The sequence below is a fragment of the Choristoneura fumiferana genome, chromosome 8 (assembly GCF_025370935.1).
Source record: "Choristoneura fumiferana chromosome 8, NRCan_CFum_1, whole genome shotgun sequence".
Taxonomy (NCBI): domain Eukaryota; kingdom Metazoa; phylum Arthropoda; class Insecta; order Lepidoptera; family Tortricidae; genus Choristoneura; species Choristoneura fumiferana.
The window spans coordinates 5,083,607-5,091,939 of NC_133479.1; the positions used below are offsets into that span (position 1 = coordinate 5,083,607).

Here is an 8,333-nt window from a genome sequence, read left to right on the forward strand (position 1 = left end):
AGTGTCTATCCGCGGCTAAGCACGCGTAATCATTAGAACAGTTGAATAAAAATTTCAGAATATTACTAAATTCCCATGGAATTACCAAAATTACGTCGTGGATTTCATTTACTTTTGCACTATAAAATCCATCCATTCCAGTCGTTCCCTCATGACTGAGGATCGAGGTCATCAACGGGCGGTCTATATTTGGAATGGATTATCTTCTGTCCATGGGCCCTGACGACGGAGCTAAACCTCGAGGACCTGGAGTCCCTAATTTGACGAGTCCATCTGGTAGGAAATCTGCTCCGGACTCGTTTATTATTCTTATTCCCAACTACGATCAGTTTATCCGGGCTCTCATCACCCGCATTATGTGGCCGAAATATGAAAGAATTCGTTGGTGACATAATATCCTATACTAAAAATACCCGTGCAAAATTTTAGGTCTCTAATTCTAGCTATTGGGATTTAGAAAATTGAAATATGTAGGTATTAGAGAAAGTATATAGGTAGTTGTCTATGGGCGGTGGTGATCTCTTACCATCAGGAGACCCACTTGCTCGTTTGCCATCCAGTCGAATAAAAAAAAAAAAAAAAAAAAGTATAAATATGAACATTCACGGTACTAAATAAATATATTTCTTACTTCTTTCTATTGTAAAGGTTGTCTCAAAAGAGTCATTGTGAATAACAAAAAACAGTAGTGTGAAAACTTAACAGTTTTGCATTAAACAGTACCAGTTTCTTGAGGCAGGTCAACATTCGAATCCTCAGGGGTTTTCTTATTATTGTACACAAATCTCGGCCAGGCACTTAAGCAATTTATATGTGCTTTTTGACGCGTCATAAGTCATTTTACGCATTATAGGTGCATTTCCCTTCTGCCTTCGCTTTACCGCGAATTAATCAGGCGTGATTAATAAGCTTTAATCAGAAGGTGTCTAGGTGAGAGACATGTTGCGGGATCTACTAAATGGCGTTCAATTGGTGTGTAAACGTTTTGCATACTAAACTTTTAACATAGGAATACCAAAAAAAGTTTTTTTTTAGAATAGGATCAATCAACTTTTTCTTGTTTGTTTATCACAACAGTGGCAGTTTTTTAACTGTTATAATTATAATATAATATATGCTACCTACTAATGTCCTTAGGGCTTAAGGGATACCTAGTCTAGTAAAATAATATTCATGACATAACGGTAGGTATGATATTATACAAGGTGGGAAGGATTATTGTATAACAACATTTGAAATAAACACCATAAGAAATAACGATTAGTTGATATCATCTCGGCTTATAAATGCCATACTGCAGATCTCAGGCCTCCTCTCCGAATAAGAGAGCATGCCAGCACGCGTATGCCTGCCAAATTTAAAACTACATAATATAATGGTTTAACAAGTGCCATATCTAACTGTCAGTCGGTCCCGTTACTAATTTTTAGGTAGGTACTGTTGGCAACACCACATTAAATGTCTAGCCTCTTGGATTCAACATGGCGAACTAATGTGTCGCGTCAAATTGTGCTCTTACATTTTATAAATTAATAAATCTTTACTGCTGCAAAAAGGACTTTCACTGAACAGAAGAAAGGAAATACAGTCCACTACTAAAGAACTAACAATTCTTCATGGTCCTCCGAACTGCGAAGCAAGAATATTTCTGCAACTTATTCAGTGACGGAAGCCATTGTGAAAATTACAGTGAAGAAAACAATAATTGTTCAGTGATATTTCCATACAAAACAAGCGTAAAGGCTGCACATCTAACGAAGATCGAAGATATTACAGGTTTCAGCATAGCTGACATTCAGCTACTCCAAAATATTTCGTTCGATTTCAATAGAAGAATTCAAGGTCAGTCATTCAGTTCTGTGGGGCGGTGCCGGGACGTGCGCAATTTCGCTATAGCAACACTGCGTCGGCGGCGGTTGCGCGTGCATCGGATAGTGAGTAGCCAGCCTTATGTGCGTGTGCGACCTCATCGGCTCCCTGAACCTACCACTCCAGAGACATTATAGTGTTTAGTTTATCTGTGCATTATTGACAACTACTTTTCTCCGTTTTAGAAACGCATTTTTCGTTTAGGTACTTACCATTGTCGAGTTGTTTTGTGTCCGTAATCCTGTATAATTGTTTGTATAAGTGCTTTATAAGTGCACGCCGTGTACCTAAATTAAATTTATATTAAGTTTACAATTGTACCGGTGACAAACATGGAGGAAGAATTAAAGAAATTAGTCGCTAAGCGGGGCTATTTAAAGGCTAGCCTTACGAGGATTTTTAACGCAGTGGACAGGGCTGATCAAGAACCTTTATCTCCAGCGCTTGCGCAAACCAAAATAGGTAGGTTAAGAGAATTATTCCTTAGCTATCAAGACATAAACATTGAAATATTGTGTCTCAATTCCGCGGACACTGAAAATGTAGGCGAATCTGAGGACAAGTACGCGGCATGTTTAACCAAGCTAAGTGTAATCTCAGCGAACACAGACGCTAGTTCACAACCAGTGCGTCATAGCCAAGTGTCCAATATAAAATTGCCATCAATTGATATAGATACTTTCACAGGCCAATACCGCGATTACACTCGGTTTATAAATATCTTCACGTCAATGATACACAATAATACCACGCTCGATGATGTGCAACGACTGTATTATTTACGTAATTTTGTCAGCGGCGAACCTCTTGATCTTATAAAGAACCTACCAATTTTCGGCGAAAGTTATACTGAAGCACTATCGATTTTGAAGGACAGGTATGACAATAGAAACCTCATAATGAGTGACCACATTTCACAGTTATTGGAATTGGCACCTTCAAAACCGACAGCTGCTAGTCTGAGGGAATTTTCAGCACATGTTAAACAACAAGTAAAGGCATTAACATGCATACACGAGTCTGTCTCACATTGGGACATCATATTGGTGCATTTACTTGTGAAAAAACTTGATCCTACCACCGCTAATGCCTTTCAACTAAATAGAGACTGCAAAATAGAGCCGACTATTAATGAGTTTGTACAATTTATAGAGAAAAGAGCACTGGCACTGGAGAGTGTTGACCAAGGTACAAGTAAGCAATGCGACAATGTAGTCGTAAACGCAGCATACCAACGGGACACGGAGCGACAGATGAGCATGCGTCAATGTATACACTGTAAGTCCAACCATAAGTTATTTACTTGTGCAAAATTTAAACTGTTACCAGTCAATGACAGACTAGCCTTTGTAAAATCCAAAGCGCTATGTCCAGTATGTCTAAATTCTCATCCTGGGAAATGTAGGTACCACTTCAAATGCAATCACTGCAAAGACAGGAGCCATAACTCTCTGCTTCATGTCAACACGCCTGCAATAGCTTCAGGTACAGTGACTTTAGCATCAAGTATTGAAGAAAGCCAATGTTTGCTGCCTACTGCCCGAGTCTACCTTGTGGGCCAGGACGGGACAAAATATAATGTAAAAGTATTATTAGACAGTGGCTCACAGGTGTCATTTGTTACAACTGAGCTTGTGCAACGATTAGGTTTGACTCCTGTGCAGAAAGAAGTCACTATTGTGGGTATCACAAATGTAAACAATAAAGTCAATTACAGTATCCCACTTGAAGTATATTCACGTATCTCCCCATTCAAACTTTCTGTCAACTGTCATGTGGTTGATTCAATTACATGCAAATTGCCGCAAACAAAGTTGGACATGTCTAACATTTACATTCCTCCCGGCATACAGCTTGCAGACAATGATTATAATATACCGGGTGAGATACATATGTTGATGGGTTGTGACGCATTTTTCCAGCTGCTCCTGCCGCAACAGCCAGCTCTGGCCAGGCAGTCGTCGGCGCAACATAGTGTCCAGCCTACAATAATCAACACGCACTTTGGGCATGTCATCGGTGGCAGTCTGCCGCTGCAACAACAGGCCTGCAATAAAACAGTTAGTCTACACTGCCAGGTATGCAAGTCTGATAATGACAATATCAATGAAACCCTACAAACCTTTTGGAAAACCGAAGAAGTACCTGAAATATTCAAAGAACAAGCCTCTGAGACAGATTTATGCGAGGAAATATTTCAGAATACTGTACAATTAAGTAATAATCAGTTTCAAGTTGATTTACCATTAAAACTACCTCTTGAACATATTAATGACACTCTGGGTAAATCTTTTGAGTTGGCATTGAGTAGATTTTTAAATTTAGAAAAAAAATTATCCAGGTTTCCAAATTTGCTTGAACAGTACAAACAATTCATTCAGGAATACATTGACCTAGGTCATGGCCACTATGTGGACATTGAAACCATGGACCTCAACAAGGATGCTGTGTATTTCTTACCACATCGCGCAGTAATCAATGAAAATAGTAAATCTACTAAAACAAGGGTGGTATTTGATGGGTCATTAAAGACTAATAAAAAAATCTCACTAAACAATCTCTTGCTAAATGGTGCTTTAATGCAAAAGGATCTATTTCAAATAATGCTTTTGTTTCGTTTAGGCGATTACACGTTCACGACCGATATACGTCGCATGTTTAGGGCAATTGCACTCAATCCTATTCACACTTCGCTACAAAATATATTATGGCGTGACGATCCTAGCGAACCCATACGTTGCATTCGCTTAGATACGGTGACATACGGCTTAAAGAGTTCTACGTTCTTAGCCACACGGTGTTTGTTTGAGCTTGCATCACGCTATGAGCATGACTATCCTTTGGCAGCATTTATCATAAGAAACTGCAGTTATGTTGATGACGTTTTATATTGCGATTCGGACATAACTACAGTTCTCGAGGCAAAACGACAGTTGCGTGAACTACTAATGCTTGGGGGTTTTAACACACATAAGTGGTCTTCCAATCACGCACCGATTCTGTCAGATATTCCTCCGACTGAGCAACATTTCGATGAGCTTGATTTACAACGAGACAATCATAAATTAAAGGCATTAGGATTAACTATTGACAACAATAAAGATTGTTTTACAATCTCTTGTCCAGAGACCTTCAATAGCCAATCAGTGACAAAACGGGATATTTTAAGCTACATTTCAAAGTTTTACGACCCAATGGGATTTGTAAGCCCTATTATTGTTAAGGCTAAAGCTATTATGCAGAGGTTATGGTCAGAGCAGATTGATTGGGATGCTACGCCAAGTAATGCTTTAAAGAGTGAGTGGTTACAATTTGCACAAGGTTTGTCTAGCATGAATCCCATTTACTTAGATCGCAACATTCCAGTCAACGACACTGCTGCTGCTGTCCAGCTCATCGGTTTTTCCGACGCATCCAGTTCTACAGGCTACGGCTGCTGCATTTACCTGAGAGTGGTTGATCAAGCTGGTAAGGCAACATTATCTTTACTTTGCTCGAAATCACGGATTAACCCACTCAACAACAAACTAACGGTGCCGAGACTGGAGTTGAACGCTGCACTGCTTCTAGCAAAACTTATTACAAGGGTTTATAACACATTAACACTGAAGCTTAAAATCAATGATGTAATTCTCTTCACTGACTCGCAAATTGTTCTGGCGTGGCTTGCAACTGAACCGACGCAACTTCAAGCTTATGTTGCTAACCGAGTGAGTGTAATTAAAAACCAAACAGGTGACTGGCGCTGGCTATACGTCGGCACAGCAGACAATCCTGCGGACCTGGTGAGCAGAGGTGTGGATCCGCATCAACTAGCTGACTGTACGCTTTGGTGGCGTGGACCTTCGTTCTTACTAGATAAGTATGACTTTGCAAATAATAAGTCATCTCCGCCAGAGGTCGTACCAGAGCTTAAAGCTTGCTCAGCGCTCTCCAGTTGCTCACTCTCTCACGTCAAAGATAAAGGCAATTCTTTTCTTGAAGCGGTCATAAATAAGTACTCAGACATAAATAAAATGACACGTTTAGTGGCATACTTCCTTAGATTTATTAATTATCTAAAGACTAAAATAAATAACAAAAATGGGACATTGCAATTTAAATCTTTAACCAGTGTGGAGTTACAAAGGGCATTGGCGCTCATAATTAAACATGATCAGGGTATTCATCACGCTGACAATATTCATGCAATCAAAACCAACAAACCAGTCAATGCTTCTTTAGTAAATTTACATCCCTTTCTCGATGGTGATTCCATTTTAAGAGTAGGAGGACGGCTTCAAAACTCAAACCAGTCGTACTCACAGAAACATCCTATCATATTATGTAATGGATCAAAGATTACAGAATTAATAATTCGTAGTGAGCACGCTAGGCTATTACATGCTGGACCTACATTAATTTTGTCTAGCCTAAAACAAAGATTCTGGTTAATAAATGGTATTAGAGAGATAAAAAAGGTAACACATAAATGCATGATTTGTTTTAGATTAAAAGCGGAAGCATCAAAACAATTAATGGGTTCCTTACCTGCTGATAGAGTTACCAGACCGATGCGACCCTTTCAAAAGGTTGGCTTTGACTTTCTAGGCCCAGTTGAAGTTAAACAATCTCGAATCAGACGTGCTGTAGTAAGCAAAGGTTATGTTTGCGTATTCGTGTGCTTCAGCACTAAAGCAGTTCACTTAGAACTTTGTTCAGATCTTACCACCGCTACATTTCTCGCGTGTTTTAAAAGATTTGTCTCGCGTAGAGGTTTGCCAACTGACTGTTACTGCGATAATGCCAGTACATTTAAATCGGCCAATACCCAACTTTCCAAAGAACACCGGGCACAGGTACAAACTTATGCTGCAGAGATGCAGATCAATTTTCATTTCATACCGTGCTATTCTCCTGTCTTTGGTGGTCTATGGGAGGCAGCCGTTAAGAGTACTAAGTTTCACTTAAAAAGAACGATCCAGAAGGCCTTATTAACTTACGAGGAACTTAGTACAGTCTTGTCGCAAATAGAGGCAGTGTTAAATTCACGTCCATTGACCCCTATGACTTCTAATTGTGATGACTATACATACTTAACTCCTGGTCACTTTTTAATTGGTGCAGCAATGACTTCATATCCTGAATCTGATGTGACTGACGTCCCGATGAATAGGCTAAAGATGTGGCGTACTTGTACTCATATGGTACAATGCTTTTGGAAGGTGTGGCACAGGCATTACTTAAACGTCTTACAGCATAGGCCTAAATGGCATACTGACGAACCAAACATACAAGTAGGCTCACTCGTGCTCCTTATAGAGAAGGACACACCTCCGATGAACTGGCCGATGGCACGTGTTGTGCGTGTATGTCCTGGAAAAGATGATAAGGTTAGGGCGATCGAAGTAAAAACTCCTAATGGCAGGACACATGTCAGGTCTATCACCAAAGTATGTGCGTTACCGGTACAATAATTTGCATTTAGTTAAGATTATGTAACTTACATATATTTAAGTAAAACTTACCTGTTGAGCTTGTATATCATAATGATTAAGAGGCTATTACTCATTCCTGTTGTAGTAGTAACCTTCTCAACAGAACAATTATTAAATTTAGGTCAATCATTATTATGACATAAGTTATAAATTCTAACCTGTTGTTATTCTGTAGAATCCTTCAGCTAAACCTGAAAAAATAATATTTACCTTTTGTGTTGCTGTAGACTCCTTCAGCTAAACCTGAAAAAAAAAAGTGTAAAAATAATTATCTTAATATACAATGTTAATTTCATTACAGGAAAAATATAATAAATAACTTACCTTGTTTTGTTACCGATACTGTCTTATGTTGTATACAGGTATACTTACCAAATAATAAATAAATGGTTGACTGTACTGTAATAATAATAATATCTCTTAGATTATTCTAGATTGTAAGAACTTAATGATCTCAACAATATTTTGATGTCATATTGTGTGGTCACAATTATAGTTTTTGCTATTGTAAAAATGTTAAAATAACATTTTAATTTTCTTTCTTGAGGCCGCAACATGTTGGCAACACCACATTAAATGTCTAGCCTCTTGGATTCAACATGGCGAACTAATGTGTCGCGTCAAATTGTGCTCTTACATTTTATAAATTAATAAATCTTTACTGCTGCAAAAAGGACTTTCACTGAACAGAAGAAAGGAAATACAGTCCACTACTAAAGAACTAACAATTCTTCAGGTACACACATTATTCAGTCTTTCCCAAAGTGGGCAATAACGCCCCCTTGTGGGCGCTGGAGGCCTAGAGGGGGGCGTTAAGGGGCCCAGAATAAATCTTCACCTTTGTGCCGTCATCACGCGAGACTAATATGTTATTGAGGTTTTTAAGGTGAAAGAAAAATGGGGGCGTTAAAAAATAACTGATTCTCAAAATGGTCGTTAGACGAAATAAGTTTGGGGACCTTAAGAGGTTGATTATATTATTGTTTC

At 38.7% G+C, this 8,333-nt stretch overlaps 1 long non-coding RNA gene across 1 annotated transcript; it reads left to right on the forward strand.

The window, feature by feature from the left end:
* Window positions 1-1,444: 1,444 nt before the first annotated feature.
* On the forward strand, window positions 1,445-8,060 carry LOC141430179 (uncharacterized). The gene is made up of 3 exons (XR_012451622.1): window positions 1,445-2,331; window positions 3,022-3,147; window positions 3,792-8,060. It is a non-coding gene; the product is annotated as an uncharacterized lncRNA (long non-coding RNA).
* The last annotated feature ends 273 nt before the right edge of the window (window positions 8,061-8,333 follow it).